Genomic DNA, 21,853 nt, shown 5'->3' on the forward strand with positions numbered 1-21,853 from the left:
AAGAACCCCATATATTGCTCCATACAGAATAATGGGCCCAATATAATGTTCTGTACAGAATAATGGAACCCATATAATGCTCCATACCAAATAATGGGCCCCATATATTGCCCCGTAAAGTACAATGGACCCCACATATTGCTCCATACAGAATAATGGGCCTCATATAATGCTCCTTATAGAATAATGGGCCCCATAAAATGCTCCATACAGAATAAAGAACCCCATATATTGCCCCATACAGAATAATAGGCTTCATATAATGCTCCATATAGAATAATGGGCCCCGTATAATGCTCCATACAGAAAAATAAAACCCATTTAATGCTCTATGCCGAATTATGGGCCCTATATAATGCCCCATACAGTACAATGGACCCCATATAATGCTACATACAGAATAAAGAACCCCATATATTGTTCCATACAGTATAATGGGTCTTATATAATACACCATAAAGAATAATTATCCCATGTAATGCTTCATACAGAATAATGGGCCCAATATAAAGCTCCATACAGAATAATGGAACCCATTTAATGCTCCATACCGAATAATGGGCCCCATATAATGCCCGATACAGTACAATGGAACCCATATAATGCTCCATACAGAATAATGGACCCCATATAATGCTCCATACAGAATAATGGACCCCATATAATGCTCCATGCAGAATAATGTGCCCGTATAATGCTCCATACAGAATAAAGAACCCCATATACGTATAGCTCCATACAGAAAAATGGGGCTCATTTAATACTCCAAATTGAATAATGGGTCCCATATAATACTCCATACAGAATAATGGACCCATATAATACTTCATACAGAATAATGGGCCCAATATAAAGCTCCATACAGAATAATGGAACCAATTTAATGCTCCATACTGAATAATGGGCCCCATATAATGCCCTTTACAGTACAATGGACCTCATATAATGCTCCATACAGAATAATGGACCCCATATATTGCTCCATACAGAATAATGGGCCTCATAAAATGCTCCATGCAGAATAATGTGCCTTGTATAATGCTCCATACAGAATAATGAACCACATATATTGCTCTATACAGAATAATGGGGCTCATGTAATGCTCCATATAGATTAATGGGCCCCATATAGTGCTCCATACAGAATAATGGGCCCCATATAATGCTCCATACAGAATTATGGACACCATATAATGAACCATACAGGATAATGGGCCCAATATAATGCTCCATACAGAATAAAGGAAACCATATAATGCTCCATACCGAATAATGGGCCCCATATAATGACCCCGTAACGTACAATGAATCCCATATATTGCTCCATACAGAAAATGGGCCTGATAAAATGCACCATATAGAATAATGGGCCCTGTGTAATGCTACATACAGAATAAAGAACCCCATATAATGCTCCATATAGAATAATGGGCCCAATATAATGCTCCAAACAGAATAATGGGACCCATATAATGCTCCATACGGAATAATGGGCCCAATATAATGCGCCATACAGTACAATGGACCCCATATATTGCTCCATACTGAATAGTGGACCTCATATAATGATCCATACAGAATAATGTACACCATATAATGCTCCATATAGGTTAATGGGCCACCTATAATGGGCCCAATAAAATGCGCCATACAGTACAACGGAAACCACATATTGCTCCATACAGAATAATGGGCCTCATATAATGCTCCTTATAGAATAATGGGCCCCGTAAAATGCTCCATACAGAATAAAGAACCCCATATATTGCCCCATACAGAATAATGGGCTTCATTTACTGCTCCATATAGAATAATGGGCCCCGTATAATGCTCCATACAGAAAAATAAAACCCATTTAATGCTCTATGCCGAATTATGGGCCCTATATAATGCCCCATACAGTACAATGGACCCCATATAATGCTCCATACAGAATAATGAACCCCATATATTATTCCATACAGAATAATAGGTCTTATATAATACTCCATAGAGAATAATTTTCCCATATAATGCTTCATACAGAATAATGGGCCCAATATAAAGCTCCATACAGAATAATGGAACCCATTTAATGCTCCATACCGAATGATGGGCCCCATGTAATGCCCCATACAGTACAATGGACCCCATATAATGCTCCATACGGTATAATGGACCCAATATAATACTCCATACAGAATAATGGACCCCATATAATGCTCCATACAGAATAATGTGCCCGTATAATGCTCCATACAGAATAAAGAACCCCATATATAGCTCCATTCAGAGAAATGGGGCTCATTTAATACTCCATATAGAATAATGGGTCCCATATAATGCTCCATACAGAATAGTGGGCCACATTTAATGCTCCATACAGAATAATAGGCCCAATATAATGCTCCATTCAGAATATTGGAACCCTTTTAATGCTCTGTACAGAAAAATGGGCCCCATATAATGCCCCGTAAAGTTCAATAAACCCCATATATTGCTCCATACAGAATAATGGGCCTCATATAATGCTCCTTAAAGAATAATGGATCCCATATAATTCTCCATATAGAATAAAGAACCCCATATATTGCCTCGTACTGAATAATGGGTCTCATATAATGCTCCATATAGAATAATGAAACACATATATTGCTCCATATAGAATAATGGGCCTCATTAAATGCTCCATATAGAATAATGGGCACCGTATAATACTCCAAACAGAATAAAAAAAAAACATATATTGCTCCATACAAAATAATGGGCATCATATAATGCTCCATATAGAATAATGGGTCCCATATAATGCTCCATACAGAATAATGCTACCCATATAATGCTCCATACGGAATAATGAGCCCAATATAATGCTCCATACAGAAAAATGGAACACATGTAATGCTCCATACCGAATAATGGGCCCCATACAACGCCCCATACAGTACAATGGACCCCATATATTGCTATATACTGAATAGTGGACCTCATATAATGCTCCATACAGAATAAAGAAATCCAAATATTGCCCCATACAGAATAATGGGCCCCATATAATGCTCCAAACAGAATAATGGAAACATATAATACTTCATACAGAATAATGGGGCCCAATATAAAGCTCCATACAAAATAATGAAACCCATTTAATGCTCCATACTGAATAATGGGCCCCATAGAATGCCCTATACAATACAATGGACCCCATATAATGCTCCATACAGAATAATGGACCCCATATATTGCTCCATACAGAATAATGGGTCTCATATAATGGTCCATGCAGAATAATTGCCCTGTATAATGCTCCATACAGAATAATGAACCACATATATTGCTCCATACAGAATAATGGGGCTCATGTAATGCTCCATATAGAATAATGGGCTCCATATAGTGTTCCATACAGAATAATAGACCCCATATAATGCTCCATACAGAATAATGGACCCCATATAGTGAACCATACAGAATAATGGGCCCAATACAATGCTAAAGGAAGCCATATAATGCTCCATACCGAATAATGGCCCCATAAAATGCCCCGTAACGTACAATGAACCCCATATATTGCTCCATACAGAAAATGGGCCTCATAAAATGCACCATATAGAATAATGGGCCCTGTGTAATGCTACATACAGAATAAAGAACCCCATATAATGCTCCATATAGAATAATGGGCTCAATATAATGCTCCAAACAGAATAATGGGACCCATATAATGCTCCATATGGAATAATGGGCCCAATATAATGCCCCATACAGTACAATTGACCCCATATATTGCTCCATACTGAATAATAGACCTCATGTAATGATCAATACAGAATAATGGATTCCATATAATGCTCCATATAGGTTAATGGGCCACCTATAATGCTCCAAACAGAATGAAGAACCCCATATATTGCTCCATACAGAATAATGGGCCCAATATAATGTTCTGTACAGAATAATGGAACCCATATAATGCTCCATACCAAATAATGGGCCCCATATATTGCCCCGTAAAGTACAATGGACCCCACATATTGCTCCATACAGAATAATGGGCCTCATATAATGCTCCTTATAGAATAATGGGCCCCATAAAATGCTCCATACAGAATAAAGAACCCCATATATTGCCCCATACAGAATAATAGGCTTCATATAATGCTCCATATAGAATAATGGGCCCCGTATAATGCTCCATACAGAAAAATAAAACCCATTTAATGCTCTATGCCGAATTATGGGCCCTATATAATGCCCCATACAGTACAATGGACCCCATATAATGCTACATACAGAATAAAGAACCCCATATATTGTTCCATACAGTATAATGGGTCTTATATAATACACCATAAAGAATAATTATCCCATGTAATGCTTCATACAGAATAATGGGCCCAATATAAAGCTCCATACAGAATAATGGAACCCATTTAATGCTCCATACCGAATAATGGGCCCCATATAATGCCCGATACAGTACAATGGAACCCATATAATGCTCCATACAGAATAATGGACCCCATATAATGCTCCATACAGAATAATGGACCCCATATAATGCTCCATGCAGAATAATGTGCCCGTATAATGCTCCATACAGAATAAAGAACCCCATATACGTATAGCTCCATACAGAAAAATGGGGCTCATTTAATACTCCAAATTGAATAATGGGTCCCATATAATACTCCATACAGAATAATGGACCCATATAATACTTCATACAGAATAATGGGCCCAATATAAAGCTCCATACAGAATAATGGAACCAATTTAATGCTCCATACTGAATAATGGGCCCCATATAATGCCCTTTACAGTACAATGGACCTCATATAATGCTCCATACAGAATAATGGACCCCATATATTGCTCCATACAGAATAATGGGCCTCATAAAATGCTCCATGCAGAATAATGTGCCTTGTATAATGCTCCATACAGAATAATGAACCACATATATTGCTCTATACAGAATAATGGGGCTCATGTAATGCTCCATATAGATTAATGGGCCCCATATAGTGCTCCATACAGAATAATGGGCCCCATATAATGCTCCATACAGAATTATGGACACCATATAATGAACCATACAGGATAATGGGCCCAATATAATGCTCCATACAGAATAAAGGAAACCATATAATGCTCCATACCGAATAATGGGCCCCATATAATGACCCCGTAACGTACAATGAATCCCATATATTGCTCCATACAGAAAATGGGCCTGATAAAATGCACCATATAGAATAATGGGCCCTGTGTAATGCTACATACAGAATAAAGAACCCCATATAATGCTCCATATAGAATAATGGGCCCAATATAATGCTCCAAACAGAATAATGGGACCCATATAATGCTCCATACGGAATAATGGGCCCAATATAATGCGCCATACAGTACAATGGACCCCATATATTGCTCCATACTGAATAGTGGACCTCATATAATGATCCATACAGAATAATGTACACCATATAATGCTCCATATAGGTTAATGGGCCACCTATAATGGGCCCAATAAAATGCGCCATACAGTACAACGGAAACCACATATTGCTCCATACAGAATAATGGGCCTCATATAATGCTCCTTATAGAATAATGGGCCCCGTAAAATGCTCCATACAGAATAAAGAACCCCATATATTGCCCCATACAGAATAATGGGCTTCATTTACTGCTCCATATAGAATAATGGGCCCCGTATAATGCTCCATACAGAAAAATAAAACCCATTTAATGCTCTATGCCGAATTATGGGCCCTATATAATGCCCCATACAGTACAATGGACCCCATATAATGCTCCATACAGAATAATGAACCCCATATATTATTCCATACAGAATAGGTCTTATATAATACTCCATAGAGAATAATTTTCCCATATAATGCTTCATACAGAATAATGGGCCCAATATAAAGCTCCATACAGAATAATGGAACCCATTTAATGCTCCATACCGAATGATGGGCCCCATGTAATGCCCCATACAGTACAATGGACCCCATATAATGCTCCATACGGTATAATGGACCCAATATAATACTCCATACAGAATAATGGACCCCATATAATGCTCCATACAGAATAATGTGCCCGTATAATGCTCCATACAGAATAAAGAACCCCATATATAGCTCCATTCAGAGAAATGGGGCTCATTTAATACTCCATATAGAATAATGGGTCCCATATAATGCTCCATACAGAATAGTGGGCCACATTTAATGCTCCATACAGAATAATAGGCCCAATATAATGCTCCATTCAGAATATTGGAACCCTTTTAATGCTCTGTACAGAAAAATGGGCCCCATATAATGCCCCGTAAAGTTCAATAAACCCCATATATTGCTCCATACAGAATAATGGGCCTCATATAATGCTCCTTAAAGAATAATGGATCCCATATAATTCTCCATATAGAATAAAGAACCCCATATATTGCCTCGTACTGAATAATGGGTCTCATATAATGCTCCATATAGAATAATGAAACACATATATTGCTCCATATAGAATAATGGGCCTCATTAAATGCTCCATATAGAATAATGGGCACCGTATAATACTCCAAACAGAATAAAAAAAAAACATATATTGCTCCATACAAAATAATGGGCATCATATAATGCTCCATATAGAATAATGGGTCCCATATAATGCTCCATACAGAATAATGCTACCCATATAATGCTCCATACGGAATAATGAGCCCAATATAATGCTCCATACAGAAAAATGGAACACATGTAATGCTCCATACCGAATAATGGGCCCCATACAACGCCCCATACAGTACAATGGACCCCATATATTGCTATATACTGAATAGTGGACCTCATATAATGCTCCATACAGAATAAAGAAATCCAAATATTGCCCCATACAGAATAATGGGCCCCATATAATGCTCCAAACAGAATAATGGAAACATATAATACTTCATACAGAATAATGGGGCCCAATATAAAGCTCCATACAAAATAATGAAACCCATTTAATGCTCCATACTGAATAATGGGCCCCATAGAATGCCCTATACAATACAATGGACCCCATATAATGCTCCATACAGAATAATGGACCCCATATATTGCTCCATACAGAATAATGGGTCTCATATAATGGTCCATGCAGAATAATTGCCCTGTATAATGCTCCATACAGAATAATGAACCACATATATTGCTCCATACAGAATAATGGGGCTCATGTAATGCTCCATATAGAATAATGGGCTCCATATAGTGTTCCATACAGAATAATAGACCCCATATAATGCTCCATACAGAAAAATGGACCCCATATAGTGAACCATACAGAATAATGGGCCCAATACAATGCTAAAGGAAGCCATATAATGCTCCATACCGAATAATGGCCCCATAAAATGCCCCGTAACGTACAATGAACCCCATATATTGCTCCATACAGAAAATGGGCCTCATAAAATGCACCATATAGAATAATGGGCCCTGTGTAATGCTACATACAGAATAAAGAACCCCATATAATGCTCCATATAGAATAATGGGCTCAATATAATGCTCCAAACAGAATAATGGGACCCATATAATGCTCCATATGGAATAATGGGCCCAATATAATGCCCCATACAGTACAATTGACCCCATATATTGCTCCATACTGAATAATAGACCTCATGTAATGATCAATACAGAATAATGGATTCCATATAATGCTCCATATAGGTTAATGGGCCACCTATAATGCTCCAAACAGAATGAAGAACCCCATATATTGCTCCATACAGAATAATGGGCCCAATATAATGTTCTGTACAGAATAATGGAACCCATATAATGCTCCATACCAAATAATGGGCCCCATATATTGCCCCGTAAAGTACAATGGACCCCACATATTGCTCCATACAGAATAATGGGCCTCATATAATGCTCCTTATAGAATAATGGGCCCCATAAAATGCTCCATACAGAATAAAGAACCCCATATATTGCCCCATACAGAATAATAGGCTTCATATAATGCTCCATATAGAATAATGGGCCCCGTATAATGCTCCATACAGAAAAATAAAACCCATTTAATGCTCTATGCCGAATTATGGGCCCTATATAATGCCCCATACAGTACAATGGACCCCATATAATGCTACATACAGAATAAAGAACCCCATATATTGTTCCATACAGTATAATGGGTCTTATATAATACACCATAAAGAATAATTATCCCATGTAATGCTTCATACAGAATAATGGGCCCAATATAAAGCTCCATACAGAATAATGGAACCCATTTAATGCTCCATACCGAATAATGGGCCCCATATAATGCCCGATACAGTACAATGGAACCCATATAATGCTCCATACAGAATAATGGACCCCATATAATGCTCCATACAGAATAATGGACCCCATATAATGCTCCATGCAGAATAATGTGCCCGTATAATGCTCCATACAGAATAAAGAACCCCATATACGTATAGCTCCATACAGAAAAATGGGGCTCATTTAATACTCCAAATTGAATAATGGGTCCCATATAATACTCCATACAGAATAATGGACCCATATAATACTTCATACAGAATAATGGGCCCAATATAAAGCTCCATACAGAATAATGGAACCAATTTAATGCTCCATACTGAATAATGGGCCCCATATAATGCCCTTTACAGTACAATGGACCTCATATAATGCTCCATACAGAATAATGGACCCCATATATTGCTCCATACAGAATAATGGGCCTCATAAAATGCTCCATGCAGAATAATGTGCCTTGTATAATGCTCCATACAGAATAATGAACCACATATATTGCTCTATACAGAATAATGGGGCTCATGTAATGCTCCATATAGATTAATGGGCCCCATATAGTGCTCCATACAGAATAATGGGCCCCATATAATGCTCCATACAGAATTATGGACACCATATAATGAACCATACAGGATAATGGGCCCAATATAATGCTCCATACAGAATAAAGGAAACCATATAATGCTCCATACCGAATAATGGGCCCCATATAATGACCCCGTAACGTACAATGAATCCCATATATTGCTCCATACAGAAAATGGGCCTGATAAAATGCACCATATAGAATAATGGGCCCTGTGTAATGCTACATACAGAATAAAGAACCCCATATAATGCTCCATATAGAATAATGGGCCCAATATAATGCTCCAAACAGAATAATGGGACCCATATAATGCTCCATACGGAATAATGGGCCCAATATAATGCGCCATACAGTACAATGGACCCCATATATTGCTCCATACAGAATAATGGGCCTCATATAATGCTCCTTAAAGAATAATGGATCCCATATAATTCTCCATATAGAATAAAGAACCCCATATATTGCCTCGTACTGAATAATGGGTCTCATATAATGCTCCATATAGAATAATGAAACACATATATTGCTCCATATAGAATAATGGGCCTCATTAAATGCTCCATATAGAATAATGGGCACCGTATAATACTCCAAACAGAATAAAAAAAAAACATATATTGCTCCATACAAAATAATGGGCATCATATAATGCTCCATATAGAATAATGGGTCCCATATAATGCTCCATACAGAATAATGCTACCCATATAATGCTCCATACGGAATAATGAGCCCAATATAATGCTCCATACAGAAAAATGGAACACATGTAATGCTCCATACCGAATAATGGGCCCCATACAACGCCCCATACAGTACAATGGACCCCATATATTGCTATATACTGAATAGTGGACCTCATATAATGCTCCATACAGAATAATGAATCCCATATAATGCTTCATACAGAATAAAGAACCCCATGTATTGCCCCATACAGAATAATGGACCTCATATAATGCTCCATATAGAATAATGGGTGCCGTATAATGCTCCATACAGAATAAAGAACCCATATAATGCTCCATACAAAATAAAGAATCCCATATATTGCCCCATACAGAATAATGGACCTCCTTTAATGCTCCATATAGAATAATGGGTCACGTATAATACTCCAAACAGAATAAATAACCCAATATATTGCTCCATACAGAATAATGGGCCTCATATAATGCCCGATACAGTTCAATGGAACCCATATAATGCTCCATACAGAATAATGGACCCCATATAATGCTCCATACAGAATAATGGACCCCATATAATGCTCCATGCAGTACAATGGACCCATATAATGCTCCATACAGAATAAAGAACCCCATATATAGCCCCTTACATAATAATGGGCCTCATATAATGCTTCATATAGAATAATGGGCCCTATATAATGCTCCAAATAGAATAATGGACCCATATAATGCTTCACATAGAATAATGGGCCCAATATAAAGCTCCATAAAGAATAATGGAAAATATTTAATGCTCCATACCGAATGATGGGCACCATATAATGCCCCATACAGTACAATGGACACCATATAATGCTCCATACAGAATAATGGACTCCATATTTTGCTCCATACAGAATAATGGGCCCAATATAATGCTCCATACAGAATAATGGAACCCATATAATGCTCCATACCGAGTAATGGGCCCCATATAATACTCCTTAAAGTAAAATGGACCCAATACATTGCTCCATGCAGAATAATGGGCCTCATATAATGATCCATATAGAAAAATGGGCCCCATATAATGCTTCAAACAAAATAATGGGACCCATATAATGCTCCATTCGGAATAATGAGCCCAATATAAAGCTCCATACAGAAAAATGTAACCCATGCTTAATACCGAATAATGGGCCCCATATAAAGCCTCATACAGTACAATGGACCCCATATATTGCTCCATACTGAACAGGGGACCTCATATAATGCTCCATACAAAATAATGGCCCATATATATTGTCCCATACAGAATAATGGACCTCATATAATGCAACATATAGAATAATGGGCGCCGTATAATATTCCATACAGAATAAAGAACCCCATAAATTGCCCCATACAAAATAATGGGCATCATATAATGCTCCATACAGAATAATGGGCCCCATATATTGCTCCATACAGAATAATGGGCCTCATATAATGTTTCATACAGAATAATGGGCCCAATATAAAGCTCCATACAGAATAATGGAACCCATTTAATGCTCCATACAGAATAAAAAAAACGATATATTGCCCCATACAGAATAATGGGCCTCATATAATGCTCCATATCGAATAATGGGCCCTATATAATGCTCTAAATAGAATAATGGACGCATATAATGCTTCATACAGAATAATGGGCCCAATATAAAGCTCCTTGCAGACTATTGGAAAATATTTAATGCTCCATACCAAATAATGGGCCCAATATTATGTCCTATACAGTACAATGGACCCCATATAATGCTCCATACAGAATAATGGACCCCATATTTTGCTCTATACAGAATAATGGGCCTCATATAATGCTCCTTACATAATAATGTGTCCTGTATGCTGCTCCATACAGAATTAAGATCCCCATATATTGCTCCATACAGAATAATGGGGCTCATGTAATGCTCCATATAGAATAATGGGCCCCATATACTGCTCCATACAGAATAATGGACCCCATATAATGGTCCATACAGAATAATGGGCCCAATATAATGCTCCATACAGAATAATGGAACCCATATAATGCTCCATACCGAGTAATGGGCCCCATATAATGCCCCATAAAGTACAATGGACCCAATATATTGCTGCATACAGAATAATGGGCCTCATATAATGCTCCATATAGATTAATGGGCCCTGTATAATTCTCCATACAGAATAAAGAACCCCATATATTGCTCCATATAGAATAATGGGCCTCATAAAATGCTCCATGTAGAATAATGGGCCAGATATAATGCTCCATATAAAATAATGGTACCCAGATAATGCTCCATACCGAATAATTGGCACAATATATTGCCCCATAGAGTACAATGGACCCCATATATTGCTCCATACTGAATAATGGACCCCATATAATGTTCCATACAGAATAAAGAACCCCATTTATTGCCCCATGCAGAAGAATGGGCCCCATATAATGCTCCAAACAGAATGAAGAACCCCATATATTGCTCCATACAGAAAAATGAGCCCCATATAAAGCCCCGTAAAGTACAATGGACCACATATATTGCTCCGTACAGAATAATGGGCCTCATGTAATGCTCCATATTAAATAAAGGGCCTCGCATAATGCTCCATACAGAATAAAGAACCAATATAATGCTCTATACAGAATAAAGAACCCCATATATTGCCCCATACAGAATAATGGACCCCATATAATGCTCCATACAGAACAAAGAACCCCATATATTGCCCCATACAGAATATTGGCCTTCATATAATGCCCCATATAGAATAATGGGGCCCATATAATGCTCCATACAGAATGGGCCCAATATAATGCTCCATACAGAATAATGGAACCCATATAATGCTCCATACTGAGTAATGGGCCCCATTTAATGCCCCATAGGGTACAATGTACCCAATATATTGCTGCATACAGTATAATGGGCCTCATATAATGCTCCATATAGAATAATGGGAGCTGTATAATTCTCCATACAGAATAAAGAACCCCATATATTGCTCCATATAGAATAATGGGCCTCATATAATGCTCAATGTAGAATAATGGGCCAGATATAATGCTCCATATAAAATAATGGAACCCATATAATGCTCCATACCGAATAATTGGCAGAATATATTGCCCCATAGAGTACAATGAATCCCATATATTGCTCCATACTGAATAATGGACCTCATACAATGCTCCATACTGAATAATGGACCCCATATAATGTTCCAAACAGAATAAAGAACCCCATTTATTGCCCCATGCAGAATAATGGGCCCCATATAATGCTCCAAACAGAATGAAGAACCCCATATATTGCTCCATACAGAAAAATGGGCCCCATATAAAGTCCCGTAAAGTACAATGGACCACATATATTGCTCCGTACAGAATAATGGGCCTCATGTAATGCTCCATATAAAATAATGGGCCTCGCATAATGCTCCATACAGAATAAAGAACCAATATAATACTCTATACAGAATAAAGAACCCCATTAATTGCCCCATACGGAATAATGGACCCCATATAATGCTCCATACAGAACAAAGAACTCCATATATTGCCCCATACTGATTAATGGGCTTCATATAATGCCCCATATATAATAATGGGGCCCGTATAATGCTCCATACATAATAATAAAACCCTTTAATGCTCCATGATGAATTATGGGCCATATATAATGACCTATGCAGTACAATGGATACCATATAATGCTCCATACAGAATAAAGAACCCCATATATTGTACCATACAGAATAATGGGTTTTAGATAAAGCTCCATATAGAATAGGGGGCCCTATATATTGCTCCATGCAGAAAAATGGAACCCATATAATGCTCCATACCAAATAATGGACCCCATATAATGCCCTATATGGTACAATGGACCCCATATATTGCTCCATTCTGAATAAAGGACCTCATATAATGCTCCAAACAGAATAATGGACCCCATATATTGCTCCATACAGAATAAAGAACCCCATATATTGCTCCATACAGAATAATGGGCCTCATATAATGCTCCATGTTGAATAATTGACTAGATATAATGCTCCAAACAGAATAATGGGACCCATATATTGCCCCATGCAGAATAATGGGCCCCATATAATGCTCCAAACAGAATAATGAACCCATATAATGCTTTATACAGAATAATGGGCCCAATATAAAGCTCCATACAGAATAATGGAACCCATTTAATACTCCATACAGAATAATGGGCCTCATATTATGCTCCATACAGAATAATGGGCCTCATATAATGGTCCATGCAGAATAATGTGCCCTGTATAATGCTCCATACAGAATAATGAACCACATATATTGCTCCATACAGAATAATGGGCCTCATATAATGGTCCATGCAGAATAATGTGCCCTGTATAATGCTCGATACAGAATAATGAACCACATATATTGCTCCATACAGAATAATGGGGCTTATGTAATGCTCCATATAGAATAATGGGCCCCATATAGTGCTCCATACAGAATAATAGGCCCCATATAATGAACCATACAGAATAATGGGCCCAATACAATGCTCCATACAGACTAAAGGAAGCCATATAATGCTCCATACCGAATAATGGCCCCATAAAATGCCCCTAACGTACAATGAACCCCATATATTGCTCCATACAGAAAATGGGCCTCATAAAATGCACCATATAGAATAATGGGCCCTGTGTAATGCTACATACGGAATGAAGAACCCCATATAATGCTCAATATAGAATAATGGGCCCAATATAATGCTCCAAACAGAATAATGGGACCCATATAATGCTCCATATGGAATAATGGGCCCAATATAATGCCCCATAAAGTACAATGTACCCCATATATTGCTCCGTACTGAATAATGGACCTCATGTAATGATCCATACAGAATAATGGACTCCATATAATGCTCCATATAGGTTAATGGGCCCGATATAAAGCTCCTTACAGAATAATGGAACACATTTAATGCTCCATGCCGAATAATGGGCCCCATATAATGCCCCATACAGTACAATGGACACCATATAATGCTCCATACAGAATAATGGACCCCATATTTTGCTCCATACAGAATAATGGGCCTCATATAATGCTCCATACAGAATAAAGAACCCCATATATTGCTCCATACAGAATAATTGGGCTCATGAAATGCTCCATACAGAATAATGGGCCCCATATAATGCCCCTTAAAGTACAATGGACCCAATGTATTGCTCCATGCAGAATAATGGGCCTCATATAATGCTCCATATAGAAAAATGGGCACCATATAATGCTTCAAACAAAATAATGGGACCAATATAATGCTCCATTCGGAATAATGAGCCCAATATAAAGCTCCATACGGAAAAATGGTACCCATATAATGCTTAATACCGAATAATGGGCCCCATATAATGCCTCATACAGTACAATGGACCCCATATATTGCTCCATACTGAAGAGGGGACCTCATATAATGCTCCATACAAAATAATGGACCCCATATATTGTCCCATACAGAATAATGGGCCTCATATAATGCAACATATAGAATAATGGGCGCCGTATAATGCTCCATACAGAATAAAGAACCCCATATATTGCCCTATACAAAATAATGGGCATCAGATAATGCTCCATACAGAATAATGGGCCCCATATATTGCTCCATACAGAAAAATGGGCCTCATATAATGTTTCATATAGAATAATGGGCCCAATATAAAGCTCCATACAGAATAATTGATCCCATTTAATGCTCCATGCCGAATAATGGGCCCCATATAATGCTCCATACAGAATAAAGAACCCCATATATTGCCCCATACAGAATAATGGGCCTCATATAATGCTCCAAATCGAATAATGGGCCCTATATAATGCTCTAAATAGAATAATGGACCCATATAATGCTTCATACAGAATAATGGGCCCAATATAAGGCTCCATACAGACTTATGGAAAATATTTAATGCTCCATACCGAATAATGGGCCCAATATTATGTCCTATACAGTACAATGGACCCCATATAATGCTCCATACAGAATAATGGACCCCATATTTTGCTCCATACAGAATAATGGGCCTCATATAATTCTCCATACATAATAATGTGTCCTGTATACTGCTCCATACAGAATAAAGAACCCCATATATTGCTCCATACAGAATAATGGGGCTCATGTAATGCTCCACATAGAATAATGGGCCCCATATACTGCTCCATACAGAATAATGGACCCCATATAATGATCCATACAGAATAATGGGCCCAATAAAATGCTCCATACAGAATAATGGAACCAATTTAATGCTCCATACCGAGTAATGGGCCCCATATAATGCCCCATAAAGTACAATGGACCCAACATATTGCTGCATACAGAATAATGGGCCTCATATAATGCTCCATATAGATTAATGGGCCCTATATAATTCTCCATACAAAATAAAGAACCCCATATATTGCTCCATATAGAATAATGGGCCTCATATAATGCTCCATGTAGAATAATGGGCCAGATATAATGCTCCATATAAAATAATGATACCCAGATAATGCTCCATACCGAATAATTGGCACAATATATTGCCCCATAGAGTACAATGGACCCCATATATTGCTCCATACTGAATAATGGACCTCATACAATGCTCCATACTGAATAATGGACCCCATATAATGTTCCATACAGAATAAAGAACCCCAATTATTGCCCCATGCAGAATAATGGGCCCCATATAATGCTCCAAACAGAATGAAGAACCCCATATATTGCTCTATACAGAAAAATAGGCCCCATATAAAGCCCCGTAAAGTACAATGGACCACATATATTGCTCCGTACAGAATAATGGGCCTCATGTAATGCTCCATATTAAATAATGGGCCTCGCTTAATGCTCCATACAGAGTAAAGAACCAATATAATGCTCTATACAGAATAAAGAATCCCATATATTGCCCCATACAGAATAATGGACCCCATATAATGTTCCATACAGAACAAAGAACGCCATATATTGCCCCATACAGAATATTGGGCTTCATATAATGCCCCATATAGAATAATGGAGCCCATATAATGCTCCATACAGAATAATGGGCGCAATACAATGCTCCCTACAGAATAATGGAACCCATATAATGCTCCATACTGAGTAATGGGCCCCATATAATGCCCCATAAAGTACAATGTACCCAATATATTGCTGCATACAGTATAATTGGCTTCATATAATGCTCCATATAGAATAATGGGAGCTGTATAATTCTCCATACAGAATAAAGAACCCCATATATTGCTCAATATAGAATAATGGGCCTCATATAATGCTCCATGTAGAATAATGGGCCAGATATAATGCTCCATATAAAATAATGGAACCCATATAATGCTCCATACTGAATAATTGGCACAGTATATTGCCCCATAGAGTACAATGGACCCCATATATTGCTCCATACTGAATAATGGACCTCATACAATGCTCCATACTGAATAATGGACCCCATAAAATGTTCCATACAGAATAAAGAACCTCATTTATTGCCCCATGCAGAATAATGGGCCCCTTATAATGCTCCAAACAGAATGAAGAACCACATATATTGCTCCGTACAGAATAATGGGCCTCATGTAATGCTCCATATAAAAAAATGGGCCTCGCATAATGCTCCATACAGAATAAAGAACCAATATAATGCTCTATACAGAATAAAGAACCCCATTAATTGTCCCATACAGAATAATGGACCCCATATAATGCTCCATACAGAACAAAGAACCCCATATATTGCTCCATACAGAATAATGGGCTTCATATAATGCCCCATATACAGTTATATGAAAAAGTTTGGGCACCCCTATTAATCTTAAGCTTAATGTTTTATAAAAATTGGTGTTTTTGCAACAGCTATTTCAGTTTGATATATGTAATAACTGTTGGACACAGTAATGTTTCTGCCTTGAAATGAGGTTTATTGTACTAACAGAAAATGTGCAATCTGCATTCAAACAAAATTTGACAGGTGCATAAGTATGGGCACTTTTCTTGTTTTAAATACTCCTACCTACTTTTTACTTAGGTACTAAAGCACTTTTTTTGGTTTTGTAACCTCATTGAGCTTTGAACTTCATAACCAGGTGTATGCAATCATGAGAAAAGCTACTTAAAGTGGCCACTTGCAAGTTGTTCTCCTGTTTGAATCTCCTCTGAAGAGTGGCATCATGGGCTCCTCAAAACAACTGTCAAATGATCTGAAAACAAAGATTATTCAACATAGTTGTTCAGGGGAAGGATACAAAAAGCTGTCTCAGAGATTTAACCTGTCAGTTTCCACTGTTAGGAACATAGTAAGGAAATGGAAGAACACAGGGACAGTTCTTGTTAAGGCCAGAAGTGGCAGGCCAAGAAAAACATCAGAAAGGCAGAGAAGAAGAATGGTGAGATCAGTCAAGGACAATCCTCAGACCACCTCCAGAGAGCTGCAGCATCAACTTGCTGCAGATGGTGTCACTGTGCATCGGTCAACTATACAACGCACTTTGCACAAGGAGAAGCTCTATGGGAGAGTGATGTGAAAGAAGCCGTTTCTGCAAGCACGCCACAAACAGAGTCGGCTGAGGTATGCAAAAGCACATTTGGAGAAGCCAATTTCTTTTTGGAAGAAGGTCCTGTGGACTGATGAAACCAAGATTGAGTTGTTTGGTCATACAAAAAGGCGTTATGCATGGCGGCAAAAGAACACAGCATTCCAAGAAAAACACTTGCTACCCACAGTAAATTTTGGTGGAGGTTCCATCATGCTTTGGGGCTGTGTGGCCAATGCCGGCACCGGGAATCTTGTTAAAGTTGAGGGACGCATGGATTCCACTCAGTATCAGCAGATTCTTGACAATAATGTTCAAGAATCAGTGATAAAGTTGAAGTTACGCAGGGGATGGATCTTTCAGCAAGACAATGATCCAAAACACCGCTCCAAATCTACTCAGGCATTCATGCAGAGGAACAATTACAATGTTCTGGAATGGCCATCCCAGTCCCCAGACCTGAATATCATTGAACATCTGTGGGATCATTTGAAGAGGGCTGTCCATGCTCGGCGACCATCAAACTTAACTGAACTGGAATTGTTTTGTAAAGAGGAATGGTCAAAAATACCTTCATCCAGGATCCAGGAAATCATTAAAAGCTACAGGAAGCGACTAGAGGCTGTTATTTTTGCAAAAGGAGGATCTACTAAACATTAGTGTCACTTTTCTGGTGAGGTGCCCATACTTATGCACCTGTCAAATTTTGTTTGAATGCAGATTGCACATTTTCTGTTAGTACAATAAACCTCATTTCAAGGCAGAAACATTACTGTGTCCAACAGTTATTACATATATCAAACTGAAACAGCTGTTGCAAAAACACCAATTTTTATAAAACATTAAGCTTAAGATTAATAGGGGTGCCCAAACTTTTTCATATAACTGTAGAATAATTGGGCCCGTATAATGCTCCATATATAATAATAAAACCCTTTAATGCTCCATGATGAATTATGGGCCATATATAATGACCTATGCAGTACAATGGATACCATATAATGCTCCATACAGAATAAAGAACCCCATATATTGTACCACACAGAATAATGGGTTTTAGATAAAGCTCCATATAGAATAGTAGGCCCTATATATTGCTCCAAGGAGAATAATGGACCCATATAATGCTCCATACGGAATAATGAGCCCAATATAATGCCCCATATGGTACAATGGACCCCATATATTGCTCCATACTGAATAAATGACCTCATATAATGCTTCAAACAGAATAATGGACCCCATATATTGCTCCATACAGAATAAAGAACCACATATATTGCTCCATACAGAATAATGGGCCCAATATAAAGCTCCATACAGAATAATGGAACCCATTTAATACTCCATACAGAATAATGGGCCCCTTATAATAGCTCCATACAGTAAATTGGACTTTATACAATGCTCCATACAGAATAATGGCCCCCATATATTGCTCCATACAGGATAATGGGCCTCATATTATACTCCATTAAGAATAATGTGTCCGGTATAATACTCCATACAGAATAAAGAACCTCATATATTGCTGCATACAGAATAATGGGGCTCATGTAATTCTCCATATAGAATAATAGGCCCCATATAATGCTCCATATCAAATAAATGGCCCCATATAATGCTCCATACAGAATAACGGACCCCATATAGTGCTCCATACAGAATAATGGACCCAATATAAAGCTCCATACGGAATAATGGGCCCCATATAATGCTCCATACCGAATAATTGGCTCCATATAATGCCCCGTAAAGTACAATGGACCCCATATATTGCTCCAAACAGAATAATGTGCTTCATATAATGCTCCATATAGAATAATGGGCCCCGTATAATGCTCTATACAGAATAAAGAACTCCATATATTGCTCCGAACAGAATAATGGGACCAATATATTGTGTCATACGGAATAATGGAACCCATATAATGCTCCATACCGAATAATGGCCCCCATATAATGATCCGTAAAGTACAATGGACCCCATATATTGCTCCATACAGAATAAAGAACCCCATATATTGCCCCATACAGAATAATGTGCCTCATATAATGCTCCATATAGAATAATGGGCCCCATATAATGCTCCAAACAGAATATTGGACCCATATAATGCTTTATACAGAATAATGGGCCCAATAAAAAGCTCCATACAGAATAATGGAACCCATTTTATGCTCCATACCGAATAATGGGCCCCATATAATGCCCCATACATTACATTGGACTCCATATAATGCTCCATACAAAATAATGGCCCCTATATATTGCTACATACAGATTAATGGGCCTCATATTATGTTCCATACAGAATAATGTGCCCTGTATAATGCTCCATACAGAATAAAGAACCTCATATATTGCTGCATACAGAATAATGGGGCTCATGTAATGCTCCATATAGAATAATGGGCCTCATATAATGCTCCATACAGAATAATGGGCCCCATATAATGCTCCATACAGAATAATGGGCCCAATATAATGCTCCATACAGATCAATGGGCCCAATATAATGCTCCATACAGAATAATGGAACCCATATAATGCTCCATACAGAATAATAGGCCCCATATAATGCCCCGTAAAGTACAATGGACCCCATATATTGCTCCATACAGATTAATGGGCCTCGTATAATGCTTTATATTGAATAATGCACCCCGTATAATACTCCATACAGAATAAAGAACCCCATATATTGCTCCATACAGAATAATGGGCCTCATATATTGCTCCATATAGAATAATGGGTCCCATATAATGCTCCAAACAGAATAGTGGGACCCATATAATGCTCCATACCGAATAATGAGCCCAGTATAATGCCGTATACAGTACAATGGACCCCAGATATTGCTCCATACTGAATAATGGACCTCATATAATGCTCCATACAGAATAATGGACTCCATATAATGCTCCATACAGAATAAAGAACCCTGTACATTGCCCCATACACAATAATGGGCCTCATATAATGCTCCATATAGAATAATGGGCCCCCTATAATACTCCAAACAGAATAAAGAACCCCATATATTGCTCCGAACAGAATAATGGGACCAATATATTGTTCCATACAGAATAATGGAACCCATATAATGCTCCATACCGAATAATGGGCCCCATATAATGCCCCGTAAAGTACAATGGACCCCATATATTGCTCCATACATAATAAAGAACCCCATATATTGCCCCATACAGAATAATGTGCCTCATATAATACTCCATATAGAATAATGGGCCCCGTTTAATTCTCCACATAGTGTAAAGAACCCATATAATGCTCTATACAGAATAAAGAACCCCATATATTGCCCCATACAGAATAATGAACCCCATATAATGCTCCATACAGAACAAAGATCCCCATGTATTGTTCCATACAGAATAATGGGTCTTATATAATTCTCCATATAGAATAATGGGCCCCATATAATGCTCCAAACAGAATAATGGACCCATATAATGCTTCATACAGAATAATGGGCCCAATATTAAGCTCCATACAGAATAATGGAACCCATATAATGCTCCATACCGAATAATGGGCTCCAAATTATACCCCTTAAAGTACAATGGACCCTATATATTGCTCCATAGAGAATAATGTGCCTCATATAATGCTCCATA

Source organism: Phyllobates terribilis, unplaced genomic scaffold (assembly GCF_046119375.1).
Source record: "Phyllobates terribilis strain yellow unplaced genomic scaffold, ASM4611937v1 Scaffold_9__5_contigs__length_417890890, whole genome shotgun sequence".
Taxonomy (NCBI): domain Eukaryota; kingdom Metazoa; phylum Chordata; class Amphibia; order Anura; family Dendrobatidae; genus Phyllobates; species Phyllobates terribilis.